Source organism: Plecotus auritus (genome assembly GCF_963455305.1).
Source record: "Plecotus auritus genome assembly, chromosome: 6".
NCBI classification, from domain to species: domain Eukaryota; kingdom Metazoa; phylum Chordata; class Mammalia; order Chiroptera; family Vespertilionidae; genus Plecotus; species Plecotus auritus.
This window is the reverse complement of record NC_137773.1, coordinates 179,119,205-179,135,015: the sequence shown is the minus strand read 5'-3', so window position 1 is coordinate 179,135,015 and position 15,811 is coordinate 179,119,205.

Below are 15,811 nucleotides of genomic sequence, written 5' to 3'. Positions count from 1 at the left end.
CACAGGTCAATAGGTTGAGAGCAAGGCAGGAACCATGTTGTGCACACCAAGGGAAACCGGAAAGAGGGAGGGGAACACGAAGGATGGCAGGAAGAGCAATGACACTGTTGTGGAGGGTACCCTTTCTCAAACACAGCTTCTCACCTCCCACGGTTGCCTGCCTCCGCACCGATGATGCTGGCAGAGAACCCAGGACCAGTGCATCCCGAAGAAAAGGGGCCTCTTCGCTTCCCAGCGGCTGACGGCACAGCGGAACTAGAAACAGCTGAGGGCGCACACACACCTTGACTGGAGCAGCTCACACACAGTTATCATGTCACATTTATTTCGGGGCAAACTGGAAACAAAACCAAAACAGCGTGGGCACATGAGAGTCCAGGGTCTGGATGGGTGGGAGGAGGGAGGAAGTGGACTCGGTGGGGATGCATTGGGGGAGAGGCCTGGCGGGAAGTGGCGAGAATCGTTCCAGGGCTGAGTGCCATGAACTGAACGGAATAGCCCCTCAGTTCTGGCCAACAACACAGGGGAAGGTGGGAAGGCGCTGGGCACTGGATGTGAAACTGACGGTTTCAAATGCCCCTGAGCGTGTGACTCCAGCCCTCAATGATCTTCGAATGGGATTCTCCTTTCACGGGAAGAGCGTAGCAGTCAGTCAGTGAGGACTACCGCAGCAGGCAGCGGAGATGCGGGACACACACCATCACAGTTCACGGGGCAGGAGGCGTGGGATACGGGAACTGACAGGGATCACCCAAACACCAGTGCTGCACCGGAGACGCCACGCGCCGGCAATGCAGGGATGTGGGATGGGTGACGCAGGAGGGCCTGTGGGTGGGTGAGGCCTGCGCCGCCAAGGGGGGCGCTGCTGCTGAAGAACTGCAGGGCTGGAGCAGGTGGGGCTTTACAGAGATGATGTGCAGCGAGCACGAGCGCTGCCACTGCAGGCCTTGCTGGACAGGGTGGGGCGCTTCTCACACAGTGAAGGTCTCTGGTCCACACAGACGATCGCACAGCGGTGAAATGGGGAAAAAGAATGGGCACAGTGAGGACTCGGCTGCTGCAGAGCGGCAGCGGCCATCAAGGTTGAGGAGGTGGCGGGGTTGGTTCCCCTGATGCGCTGCAGAAGACAAAACGCAGTTAGTGCCCGCGGACTTCCTGCAGCTGCCCAGCTATGAGGAGACCATGAGGATACAGCAGCTCAGCCACGAGCAGGCTGTGCTACCCAGAAGGTGCTCGCACGACCTTGACAGGGCAGCGAGGAGGAGGGGGGGGCCGGCACGCGCTCCTGTGAGCGCTCAGGGGAGGGAACAGGAGGGGAGGAGGAAGGGAGAAGTGCGTGGAAGGAAATAAGATACGCTGGAGGGGGTGGTGGTGCTGCTGCTGGCAGACAAGCCCTGAGGTGGCCACGCAAACACACAGTGGGCAACCGTGGAAAGGAAGCAGGAATCCAAGTCCACCACTTGCAAGGACATGCAGCACCTTGAAATACTGTTCACCGCTTACTGCTTCACGACTCACATAAAAAAATAGCCTTTTAGTGCGTATCATGAACAACAGGATGGAGCGAGCGGGCAGGGGTTGGATGAAGTCAATGAGGGCTGAGACAAAACAAAAACCACAGAGGGGGAGGAGCAGGGCAGCCACATGATTTGCGCAGGTATTGTAGTTCATATTCCAGTGCTCAGCAGCATAGACTCCCAAGAAGAAGGCATACACTTAGCTGCAACAGCACAAGAGCTTAAAACACTCAGTGACAGCTTGACATGTACCAAATATTGCAAATGCAACCATGAGTGGTTCAAGCATGGGTTCCTGTGTTCATGGGATTGTGGAACAGGGAAGAATGGGAGCATAGCACAAGGATTTCCCAGGCCAGTACAGGTAAAGATACCTCAAAAGATGGACACACATGCACAGGAACTTAGCATGTTATGCAAGAGCCCTTTAGGGAACTAAGCTTGCTCACACTGGAGGGAATATGCGTGTAGCTGAGGCCACCACAGATGCTGCCAGTAATGCTGAAATGTGGTGCTGCACATGTAACTCCAGGTTCTAGGCTGACTCCACCTAGCTTAGCCCAACACCAGCAGCTCCCAAGGCAGTGCGTGCAGACGGTGGTGGGGCCTGAGGGAAGAGAAGCAGTCCAAAGACGGGTCTTGCAGGACTGGGGAAAGGGAGGGGGGACGGCACTCTTTGGCCCAGCTCTGAAGAGGACAAGCTGCACTTAGTGTCACAGGCTTTCCCTGCAGCTGCACAGCAACAGACGGCCCATGAAGATGTGACCCCTGTGGGTGCTGGGGCAGCAGTCGGCAGCCAGGCATACTTGCCAGTCATCTCAGCTGCAGCGAAAGGGGTGGAACAGTCCTGAGCCTGCAGTGTCAGCGGGGAGTTACAGAACGGTAGCACGCTGGCATGCCCCAGCTAGGATGGCACAGCAAGTGCACCAAGCATATGCTACCACCAGGGGCTGGACAACAGAAATGAATTGCTGCCACTCTCCATGTTGCAGTAAGTTCAATCGGGAATAAAGAGAACACTGAGCCAGGCGTGAAGGCAGGACAGGAACACAGCACTTGGGAGAATATGAAAGGAGAAGGACTAAGTGAGGACATGGCTGAGCAACAAAAGAATGATTTGCAGCATGCGTAAGCGGGAAATGTTGGGCGTAACACAGGAAGCAGAGTTATGCTGGAAATATGGACTGTGCAACTGGAACTTTCATTGCTTTTAAGCTGGTCTCGTCCTTTCACCGGATCATAAAGTAGGACAATCCAAACGCTGATAGGGGAGACACGGGGACACAAGTTGGTCCCTGATTGAGGGACGATGGAAAAGCGGAGGGATGGCAGGGTTTTTGAAGCCAACGTCATGTGCTGCATGTGTTCTTCACCCGCATTTTGAGGGACATGTCAATCACATAGCAGAGCCCCTGGGTGCAGCCAGACAATACTGCTGGCAAACTGACAGCAGGTGATGGGGGAAGAGTCAGGGCACTATCACCAGCACGAGAGCTGCACATTCTGGCTCCAGTGTGGGCTGATTCGGTTCCCACTATACAGCACGTGAAGCTGCCCACATGAGCAAGTGTGGACCGTGGAGTGGGGGGGGGTACCTGGGTATTTAAGAGCAGCAGGAAGAACAGACTTCCAGAACTTGGAACACAGGGGCGATAGCAGCAGCGGCACGTGGGGAAACTGGGGAAAAGGGGAGCGTGCTTTTGCCCATCACCATGCAACATGAATGACCTACAATTATGACGCACACTTTACAGCAGCTGCATGGCAATGTGGAGCCCATGAGTATATGACCCCTGTGGGTGCTGAGAACCCGTAAGGGATACCTGCCACTCATTTGGACCCCAAGAACAGGATGGTGGGGTTTGGGGGGGAGTGTATCAATTGAAACTACGTGGACAAAAACTAGGCAGAAGGGGGGAATCTGTGATACCCACTGTGAGTGATGGGACACTCATGAAAGAAAAGCGGGACATCATAATTGATGCTCATTTGCACACCAGTTGGAGCAGCAGGGTTTCAAAGAGTGACTGAGAATAAGTGTCATGAACTACACTGAACACTAGTGATGTGACTCAAGATTATCACTGTACATCTGCACAATGATGTCCTCCCAACTAGCCATCAGACCTTGGGATAACCACCAGGTGATTTCATTGCACTTCCCTACATTTTATACAATTCAAATAAACATGGCACACATGAGGCACCTGCAAAGCACCACTTGCAAGAATATTAACCACCTGAACACCGTTCACTCCCGTCATCTTTAGGAATCAGAATGACAGATGGGCGCTCTAGTGAAACTAAGCAACAGAGGCTGCAGTAGACAAGGGTAAATGAAGTTGAGACCATGTGCATGACAGATGACTGAAAAACACAACTGCTAGCAGGGACAGACTGCCAGGGAAGACTGGATCAAGGGGAAAGTTTACAGGCCACTGTTCAAGGATAAACACCATTCTGGGGGGCATGGGGAGCGCTTGGCTGCAACACAGACCACCTTCACATACTCAATGAAGTTACAGGGTTTGAAATGTCCCCCAAGGTTGTCACGGCAACCATCAAAGATTGTACAATGGATTTCTTGGGGAACAATACAAAACCAGACACACAACTTATTGCTCCAGTGTGTTTCAGTAAACATTGGCCTAACTGCAGGGAAATGTAGCTGAGGGTGACCATCACGGCAGTGGGCAACCTGAGAGGCACTTTAGAGCAGGCACGTGTAGTACAAGGAAAACAATGGCATGGGAAGGTAGAGCACTACTGCAGCAGCTGAAACCACAACTTGTGTGAACGGGCAGGCAAACAAGCAGGCAGGCACGTACCACCTATTCTGGGGAATGTCCATGGAAATCACAAACGGGACCTTGCAGTGCCACGTTGACGGGAGCTACAGCCCATTGTCACCTCGCTCTGTGAAACAAGACTGACACTTCACAGGTAAGATCCTGACTGTGACCTTTGATGCACATGTGTGACATTTCTAGACTGTAAAGCAATAAAATAGACACAGTACGGATGACAACAGTGTAGGGCAAGTTACAGGGTCTGCAGACTGTACACAAATGACAGCCATCAATATCTCATCCAGGGAGACAAAACAGGAGAATGGGAGGGAAACGCTGGAAGCGGACAATTCCGGGGATGCACGATGGCAGTCTCACACGATGCATTTCAATCTTCTAAGAAAACACCGGCCGGCCAGCGTGCTTACGGGACACACAAAACGGTGTGACGTCGTGTGAACATTAAGGACATCTGAAAGGACACTATTCACTCCAAAATAAAACTACGCTCAGATACTGAGGGAAGCGGCTCAGTCACAAACAGACATGAGCACCAGGGCTCCTTAGGGATTAGCACACAGATACACAGCTTCCACAAACTCAGGCTTTTCAAGGAAGCATCACCGTGTCATGAGGCTGTGGCCTCACACACACACACACACACACACACACACACTCACTCCAAAAGTAGTTCAATACTGGGTAGGTCGGTGAAGGGGGGGGACTACAAAGCACGGGTCCCTCTGTTCCAACAGCAAAATCGGTGTTGAGGACAGACACCACACAGAGCAGACACCTAAAAAAGAGAAAATACGGTTACTTAGCATCCGTGACATGAGCGGCACGATGACAAAACTTGACGCACAGGAAGGCCGTGAATGAGCCAACCAGCTTACAGATAAGGTACGGGACACTCTAAGGAGAGCTGAATATTGCGCAAAAGACTCTAGCCTACCCTATGGCCCTATAATTTATCAAAAAAAAAAATTTTCCTTGAAAATGGACTACTTTTCACTCCTTGATGATACAGTGGGGCAGGCACCCCCACGGAGGGCAATGCTGGACCAGGTCTAAGTCAGAAACATGGAAATCAGCACAGCGCTACAGCATATTCGACTCAGCATATTATACTCAACTCAACGACTTTAGGCACAAGACATGATCGTGGGCTCGGATTGCACTCTTTCTCTTCCTCATTCTGGAGAATCCTTCACGACATACCATAACGCTATACACTTCTACAATAATAGACTGCCATCTTAAGAAATGCTCCTGCTCTCTAAACCTCTTATTGCTTTAAAAAAAGAATCATCGTTCTTCACCGTACCTGGGCACTAGATGAACACATCCACCGACACCCGCACTGAGTGACCGTGTGGGGCAGAACCAAGGAAGGCGCCCTGACATACATGGCCAAACGGGGAATTCCAGGTTCACTGACTTTGCCTAAAAAAAAGGAACAACAACAAAAATTAACACGCAAGACTTCACCGCAGATGGCGGGAACCCAAGGCTTACTGAACCTCACATTCCTGCACAGGACCCGACACGGACTGTCTGTGCCCACGACCACCTCCACAGCTCCTTCAAACAGTTGAAACCCTTCGTGTGGGAGGAATGGGAGGAGGGGAGCGCCCTCCCGAAAACTTGCACGCTTTGACCTACCAGAAGACCACGTGAACAAAGGATACCCTTAACAGCTGCTATCTGCGCCACACCCACCATTTCGTTAGCACTGCGGATGGACTCACACAAGCGGGAGCTCGGGTCATCGGCTTTGGGCCCCACACCTACGAGATTTAAAAAAACAGAAATAAAAGACTCAACACACATCTATGCGACTCCAAATGAAAATTAAACAATCTCTAACATCAAATTTTCTTCCTCTGATCAACTACCTCCGTGCCTCCCTCCTCCCTCCCTTCCCCGCTCCCTCCCCACCTCCTCGCCCCACTCCCTTCTGCCCTATCTACAAGTCAAGGGGATAAAAGGCCCACAGTGCTTCCGTGAGGACTTTTTAAAAATAACTGGTGGAAGGGGGGAATGCAGTTCTGTGACACAAGGACAAGGACACTACAAACCTCAAAACGAGGGGGGAAATAGCTCCCTCGGTGCACCTGTAAACATCAGGAAAAAATGGCCCTACTGGAAACACAAGGAAAAGGAACCCAAAACAATTGCAGGCGTGCACAACCTCTCACAGAAAATCGATACCCAACTCAAAACTCAAAACTCAAAACCCATCCGACCTGAAAACCCTTACTTTACACAACTGCACTCTCCACGGTACCTTCGCTTCGCACACTGTCTCCCTCAATTCACCGTGAGGGAAGTCGTCAGAGCACGATCAAAAAATGAGGTCCAGATTACACAAGTCATGCACACGCTCCTTGATCTTCTCTATGACCACGTGAAAGGTTCCCACAAGTCCTGCAGAAATAAAACCAAAACAGATTCATGGCTGGAATGGACAACGAGTGGAAAAGGACAGAAGGAGGGAAGGAGGGAAGGAGGGAAGGGGAAAAAAGAGAAAAAGAAACACAACATAAAGTTTCCAAAGCTTTTAAGAGCTGGTCATCAAAGCCTCTTACAATTACACTGCATTAAGGAATCTTTCACACACACAAAGGAGAAATCGCGAGACTCCCAGATACGGAAGACTGTCGTGTAGGGCTGAACAACACTTTTCCGCGAGCGAGGAAGGCTCGGCTCGGCTCCATGCCCCACACTGGCCTGACACGCACAAGTGCAACCGGCCCTCTCTCCAAGGAAACAATCGCGCTACACTCCAACCCCCCCACCCCCCGCGCACGCAAAAAACAGAATCTGGCAAGGAAAACATACGCCGGCTCACACTGCAAGGTCACAGGAAAATAACAGAACGACTCCGAAACTACCTGCCCATGTCGGGGCCTCCGTTGCCTCATCCGGGGAGTTAACACATGGGATCCCTAAAACCAACCTGCACTCTCAACGGACGGGACCTCGGAACCTCTAAAGAAACGCCACACATCCCCTGCAGCTGGCGGCCAGCTTCACGCTCTTGCCCGCACTCCTCCTCACTCATGCCTACCCGGTATCGGCTGCAAAATCACTAACATATCAGCTAGACAGCTACACTTGCCCTTCTCCGTCTGTGCTCCAAGACCGACGGAGGCCGAGGAGGTGACCTCACCCTCGCGTGGCCAGGAGGATGCCGTTCACGGCACCTGGCAACCACAGACCGCAGCCCTGTCCTCGCACCACAACACTCGACCTTCGGCTTCATGAAAAAACTCAACACGCGACGCTCCTACCTTGTTCGTCTCCTCCTGCGGGTCCCTGGACTCCTCGCTCAGGGGAACGCGGGACACCCGCACGGGTGTCCTACCGCCCACAAGCCTCACGGCACCGTGCAGGCTCCGTCCGGCCCGACAACACGACCGAGTGATGCCGGGAGAATGTGCCCAGACACCTCCAGGGACACAAATGAGGAACGAGATGCCACACACCTCTACATGCACACGCAGAGCCTCGCCCTTCCTCCCCGGTTCAAACTGCCTATTATCGTGCAAACATCCACAACTGCCACACAGACGCCACCGTTGACCGCCTGCCTTTTCAACATCCCCGGCCCCGACCCCGTTTGCATACCTGCCTTAGGGCCTTTGCAAAACTCCGCCCTGCTTTCCTGACGACGGCCCCTCGGACGCTCCCCTTCCCTGTTGCCCTAGGGAACCACGGCGCTTGCATATCAATAACACCTCTAGGCGGACACTTCCTTGGAAAATCTACAAACTGCCCTTTGCCAACATGTTCCCTTTCTGCTTCTGCTTTGGAAGCGACTGCCTGATGCTCACCTGCAAACGACGACCATGGCTGCGCGACACGAGCACGCGCGACACGCTTACGGGACTCACTGCCTTACCCAACAATGAAACACATTGACGATGGAAAATGCCATCAAAACATTACATCTTAAAACAAGCCCGAATGTCTCGGGGACATTGTCATCAAATATTCAAAAAGCTCCAACTGGCCGGCACACGCGCCATCCTGGATATCACCTAACTACTCCCAATGGAAAGGACGTGGGCAACTTTTAAAAATAAAAAGATTGGCAAACGCGACCGCCGTCTCTTCTCGGCTGCCGCCTCCTCTTGCCCTTGGGAGGACACTGACCGACTCCTTTGCCCCGTAACCGCCTCTCACCTCCACCCCCCCCCCCACATCGCCTCTGCCTACAAAAAAAATGAAAAAGGGCACACCTCTTGGCCCTTGCTTTAGGTTTCAGTGAACTTGATCAACCGAGAAACGCACACGAAACGACGACCTCACAACACAATTGTGCTCCAAATACACAAAAGGGATCGAGAAAACACGACACCGCAACAAAACCGCGTAAACATCTCCACCACCTCGACAAGGAACGTGGACAATCAGGGGAAAAGGGGGGTTCTAGGGAAACTTACCTCTGGGGGATGTGAACTACGGCACGGAATGCGTCAAAGCCACGGTCGCGCCACAAACAGGTCCCTTCTCCAGCCCAAAGTTTATCTTGCTGACAAGAAACCTACGCCCCTCCCTGCCCTTTCAAATAACCCCAGGCACTTCCTCCTTCCACATTCTGACAAAAAATCGGAACTGCTTTAGAGTGGCATGCCGCCCTTAATCTCTCCCAATACAATGCAAATTGCCTCGTGCTTCCTCCTGCATGACCGATGCTTATGTTCACAGAAAAAAAAAAAATGAAACCGAAACCTGGAAACAATTTCTAACACGTGAGTCAAGTCAAACTCAAAAACTATACACAAAGGCTAGCACACACACTCTGTGAATCGATATCCTCGTCAACATTCTTGATGGCCTTTCATTACCACACTGTCTTTCACCAGTCTGCCATGGCAAGAACTCTTTTCCTAACGGCTCCGGATTTAAACGGGGCCGCACACAAACAAGGGAACGGCTTCGCCGAAAGCAATACCTGTGACACGACTAGGCACACGATCGAACTTACCCATTCTGAAGGACTACGGACACACTGGGACTACACAGGGACTGGAACTGGGACTGGGACTGGAACTGGGAGGCCCACCCCCACAATAACCTGCGAGCTACGATACAGATACAAAACGTAAAATAATAGCATCATAGACATAGGACAATCTCACTGGATCATTTCTTCAGTATAAAAATCTTGCAATCCCCTCACACGGAAGCAAAACTGCTTCAATGAACATCTCTCCTGAGACCTACACGCTCACACGTACCTTTTCCACGACGGTTACAATTAAACAACAAAAATGACGCACACAAGAATAGCCGGGAATGGAGACGGTGCTCTCACGAATGCCGGTTGACCACGGTATTTTATACATTTTAAATCAAAGCATGACATGGACATTGGGGAGGTGGAACAAAGCGAAGCACAGAAACCTCTGGGATGGGCGACAAAGAAGAAAAAAAAGGAGGGGGGTGCGGGATACTTAAGAGTCAGCTGTTCACGGGATCACAATAACAAAACAGCCACTTCTGATGCGCGCAGGGGGGGCCTGGGATGCGCCCTCAGGGGGCCCCAGAAATGGAACTCCAAACTGACAAGGACCCTTCACAACGAGGTCCTCTCATAGGCAAGAGGACAATGGGCCCGCTAACGATGCAAATGGCTCGTCCTCAGGGAAGACATTGCCCGAGGACATGGCTACCCGCTAGCAACTCCTTGCCGTTGCAAGCTTTGCCTTGAAAGGCCATCCTTGGGGCTTACTTTAGGTCTCTTCAGTTGGGGAGGCTGACAAGTGGCACTTCCCTCACTTACTCTGGGAAACCCGCCTGGAAACGATACAGGAAACACATCCACGAGTCACCAGACTACAAACACCCCATCTGCTTTCTCAGAATAAAAAATGGTCAAAGCGCTTCCATGGCATCACGGACTGAGTCCGACGCAGCGCTCGATCCTCGGATTCAAAACGCATCCTGAGGGGAGGTGGGTGGCGATGGGGGATGCCAGCGTTTCCAAGAGGAGCGAGCACTTCATTGTGCAAACCTTACATACACCACACACCCCGTGAGAGGTACTCACCGCAGGTGCAGAAACCCCTGGGCATGCGTGGGCTTCCAACGTGAAGCCTGGGGGAAGGGGCGGGGGGAAGACGTGGGGCCACACTGGGTGGGACCAGGGAAGCTAGCCTCCTCACGTGGCTGAGGGACATCACCTCCCAACGCCAACCCTCATTCCAGGGAAACAGCTTCACAGTCTTCACACGGGAATGCAATCATCTTCTCAATGAATACCACACTATCGCTAGGCTTCTTCCACAAAACACTTCATCCAATTTCATTTCAAAAAAAAAAAAGACCCTCCACACAGGCACTTCGTGACATCTCGGGATGCTCGGATCGCTTCCAACACACTTGGATGGGGGCAACCATAACCTACACACAAAAAAAAGCACAAGGTCAGACTCAGGGGACGTGTCAAATACAAACAGGCCTTTGGCCTTAGCGGCACCTCACCAGGGGGCGCTCACAGCATCCCCCCTTTCACACGCCCGCTACAAAGGGCCGCATCTGGCCTCGCTACCCGGTCAGTACCCTCACACCATGGGTCACACGGAAATCTCGCCGTCAGAAACTCATACGCAAGCGTTTCTCCTCGGCGACGACTTGGCGCCACCTGCTGGGGAAGACGGGAAAGGGCTTCACAACTGGAGTCCTCTCGGCACCCTGGACGGAGACACACTGGCTCGCACAGAGGTTCCCGGGAGGAAGTTGCCAACGGTGAGGTGCTCTGCTATCCTCGATCGTTCCATTCCAACAGACATATTTTCAATCCGAATGGATGTTTTCTTTTAAAAAACACAAATCTTCTTTGGGTACCATAAGATTCACACACGGAGTGCAAGAAAATAAACTACCGTGCAAACCTTTCGGTTTCAAAAAAGATCGCTTCTCTTTCCTCACTTTATTTCACGCAGTTAGTCAATTTGGCGTTTCCGTTTCACAGGATTCACAAAAATCATCAACGATGACGTTTTCACGTTTAAGACACGAAAAATGACACATCAATGGACTGGATGCCTCAAGAATGGCCGCCTCTAGCTGAGGATCCCGGGAAGAACGTCTTCTCGCGATACCCCTGCGACTCCATGGACGGACCGGCTGCTCCACAATGGTGGACTCCCGGGAACTGACTGCCTCAAGAACGCCCGCCGGCAGGTGAACGGCTCACGTCCTGAACGCACCGGGTCACCGTGCCGGTGCGGCAGTCCCCGAGGCCTCCCTTGCCAGGGCTGCGGCGGAAAGACGGGACAGATACACACCAGTGACTTCAGTCCATTCGGCGACGAAATCGTGGCCGCCCTAGACAACCTCCATGATTTGCTGGGTTTCTTTTTTGGCTTCTTTTCTGGAGAGATTTCGTTGGAACCTGAAATTTCAGCACCAAGGACAGAAGCACAATGTGTATTCCTGCACGGCCACAAGAGGGCAGCAGAGGATCGCTTGGGCGCGGAACTTCACTGACTGACGGCGTCCTTGCACGTTTGCTCATCCGACCGTGCTCTCTTGTCGGTCCAAAGGCAAGAAAAACTCTTGCAAATCCGTTACCGCAAAATGGCAACTTTCAGCATCTGCGCCTCCTCGTACGCGATCACGGGACTTAGCACAGAGGGCACTCCTAAGCGTTAGGTCCCTCCCTGCAATTTACCTGAGCCTCACCATTACATGGACAGCCTATTTGCTTTTCGACAACACCTATTGCACTCTTACTTCTAAAAATTTTAAAATTCACACACCTGCCCTCTTCTTTTGGGTGGTTAATCCTCACACAAGGATATTTGCTTCTTTGATCTTTCAGAGAGCGGAAGGGAGGGATGAAACACGCAACACACAGAGAGAAAAAACCATGTCGGGGACACACATCCGTGATTGCTTGCCTCCCGTACTCGCAGGGGATCAAACACAAAACCCACAAACGTGTTCTTCGATGGGAATCGCGCAAGAGAACCTTCCGCAAGCGACCACACATTCTAACCGATGACCGCAACCGACAGGCCACATTCCTGCTTCCTGACTTAACAACATTCGTGGCTGCCACGACCTGCCGCAAACCCTGGACTCTGCCTCCAGAGACACTGTAAGATGGCACCGCGCAGCTCAGTACGCGGACAGGGAAGTGCTGCTCCACGTGCTGCTGTTCCGATGTAGGACCGGCTCCTCAAAAGTGGTCTGTCACACAGGAAAGGCTCCCCGATCTCCACCCCGCCTCTCAAATCGGGAATAATTCATACTGCTTGCCCTTTAGCTGTGACCTAATGTGGGTACGAGCCCAAAGATCCCTTATTTTACTAGGCATGTAGACGCAAAGAATCTAAGGAGATATCCTCCTCAGCGTACAAAATTTAGGGATACTTTTGGATCGTTTCCATTAAAACTTCTATGCGGTTCCCATAATTTACATGAAAATGAACACAAAAACCACTTAGGTATTTGGAAGGCAAACGTTTGGGGACATGGTGAAGCGGGCTGAGATTTGGGAAGAAGGCAACACACTTGGAAGCTTGCAGAATTTCTAAACCTAAACCACAACCAATACCACATGCACAGCTGGAGATGCTCAACAGCCTCCTGTGGCCGCTTCAACACCTAAAGCTGAGGCCTTTAGGCTACATTCCCTTCCTAACACCAGGGATCGACATGGGAATCTCCGAGGAAGAAATGCGGGACAGCTATAGGTTCTTTCTTCACTTCAACAACACTTTCATATCTACATGCAGAGTGCAAACCTGGGGTCCTCTTTCTTTTTTTTTTTTTTTTTTTAATATATTTTATTGATATTTTACAGAGAGGAAGGGAGAGGGATAGAGAGCCAGAAACATCGATGAGAGAGAAACATCGATCAGCCGCCTCCTGCACACCCCCCACTGGGGATGTGCCCGCAACCAAGGTACATGCCCTTGACCGGAATCGAACCTGGGACCCTTCATTCCGCAGGCCGATGCTCTATCCACTGAGCCAAACCGGTTTCGGCCCTGGAGTCCTCTTTCTTCACATCTTTGCAACGCTACATAAAAGTTTTACATCCACAGGCTAAAACTATACTCTTGGCAAACTTACAAGCTTCACATATCAAAAAATTCCCCCCCCCCCCCACCGCCCCTTTCATCTTCACTCACTTTAGAGAGGATGGCTGGGGAGGAGATACCAAAACCCCGGAAACACCAGATGTGGGATCACAGCTGCATTACAACTCACGTGGCCACGTTGTCACACCTAAAACACACCATTTTTGGGAGAAAGTGCATTTACACTGGGGAATGGGACACACAAAACGGCTCAGCACACAATAACACATAGGAGAGCCTGACGGGTGGCTGTGACTCCTCACAAATAAAAGTCACGGCAACAAAGGGCAGCCGAACCTCAACGGCCTCGCCTGTGGCCCTGGCTGCTTGTCCGGCCCACTGTGTCGCCTCCCGCATCACACCTGGGGGGAGCTCTCCTAACGTCCTACACACGCAACTCGCACACTCATGGCCTCGCGCCCGGCCGGCGCTATAACCGCTGAGATAACAGGCTAGGGCTGCAAGTGATCTGCTGCTTCACTTGTGTACCAACACCACTTTTTACAGAATGAACATTTTTAATAATGGCCTCAAGAAACATATTGACCATAAAAAATTTATCTTTGGACTTGGGGCTCTTCGGACACCTTCTATTCTGTTCTGTGCGTTTCTCTATTGGGCCCGAACAGTGTGCCTCAGGATAACCACGAGGAATCTCACGAACGATCTCACTTCCTTTGCGAGGAACTGGAAATTTATACACGGTGGGATGCTCAGCTGTTTGTGTGGATGTGTGCACACAAGTTTTAAAGTGCGGTAGTGAGTGTGAACATTCATGAGCCTAAAATCTCACTACGACTGAGGAAATAAAGTTCGGGATGGTTACAGTAAAATCTGACACCTTTTGGGGGGAGAATAGAAGGAGATTCCACAGTTCACAGTTTTAGTTTACATGTCTTCTTATTGATCTCAGACATAGAGGGAGATGGAGAGGGAGAGGAAGAGAAACAGAAGCATTGATGTGAGAGAGAGAGAAAACATCAATCAGGTCATGTGCGTGCCCTTACCAGGAATCAAAATGGGACTTGTTGGTTCATAGGTAAATACTCAATCATTGAACCTCGCTCGCTGGGCTGGCTGTGTGTTGCTATTTCCATTACCTGCTTATTACAAAGAGAATGCAGCCCTGACTGGGTACATTACGTGCCAAGGTCATGAGAAGCTTTACATTGCTGCTGTTCTAAGGTTGCTTTCCGCATCGGGCCTGTTTCCATCACGACAGCTCCTGGGAGGTGTTGTATGACTACAGGTCTAGTTCGACCTTCTGCAGATGGGTTCATTACACAGAGTGAAGGTAAAACCATAGAGGCTATGTCTCTACAAGGGGGCCAGTGATTTACCAAACGTTCTGCATTGGTCACGACACATCACCCCCAACAGTTCATTGGCGGGAATAAACATTGATACGTACCAAGTTTCCAAACATTTCCCAAGTAAAACATTCACACTTAGGAAGTTTTCAACATCCTCATTTAATTAGACTTAGGAAGGGAACCTTGTACGGGAAATGTCATTAACTAAAATAAAAAGTATCTATATACACATATTTCATACATCAAACAGATAACTGCTTTGCTATGATTTATTATTCAAATAATAACTATATACAACAAGTTTGACATCACTTTCCAACCCACTGTTGTGTAAATGGATGTCCACACAGCTCTTGTATCTTCCACGGAGTCGCCATTAAGTAGGTGGTGTGCGTGCACATGGAATCCAGGGTTCTGGGGTCCTCGACCCAATCACAAGGGACCTACGGGAGGATACGGGGGACCAGCATGGTGGACACAGGTTACCACAACTCATCTCTACAGGCCACTGCGGCATCGATTGTCCATCGGTCCCTCGCTCTATATGTCCCGTGGTCTGTATGTCACTCGGTCAACGATACCAGGTGACTCTGCTCGCATCTTCTCACACTAGGTGGCTCTGGGAGCAGCGGTGAGGGCCACTAGAGGGGAGCACGTGCGGGCCCCTCCTCTGTCCATTCCACACCTCCCTCACACCTGGCTTTCCGCTGCTCCTCCCGGCCTTGCCCCCGAAGGCTCGCCCCTGACGTGGTGGCTTGGGATTCCCTGCGGGGACCTACCTAAACCGGCCTCGTTGTGTTGTGTCGCGACCTTGGCATCTGGGGTACACTTAAACATTTTATTTTTATGTTCTAAAACATCGCGTTCAAACACATAAGCGTAGCTGAAGGCTCTGCTCATGATAGTGCTTTTCTTGCCTTTCTAGAGAGGGATGCTGCTTTTTCACACCCTCCACACCTTTTCCTTCTTTGTACTTTTTTCTTGTGTATCTTTTCGTTAATTCTTAACAGAGAATATCTTTTTCCCATTGATTTTTTTAGAGACAGTGGAAGGGAGGGAGGGAGGGAGGGAGGGAGGGAGAGGGAGGG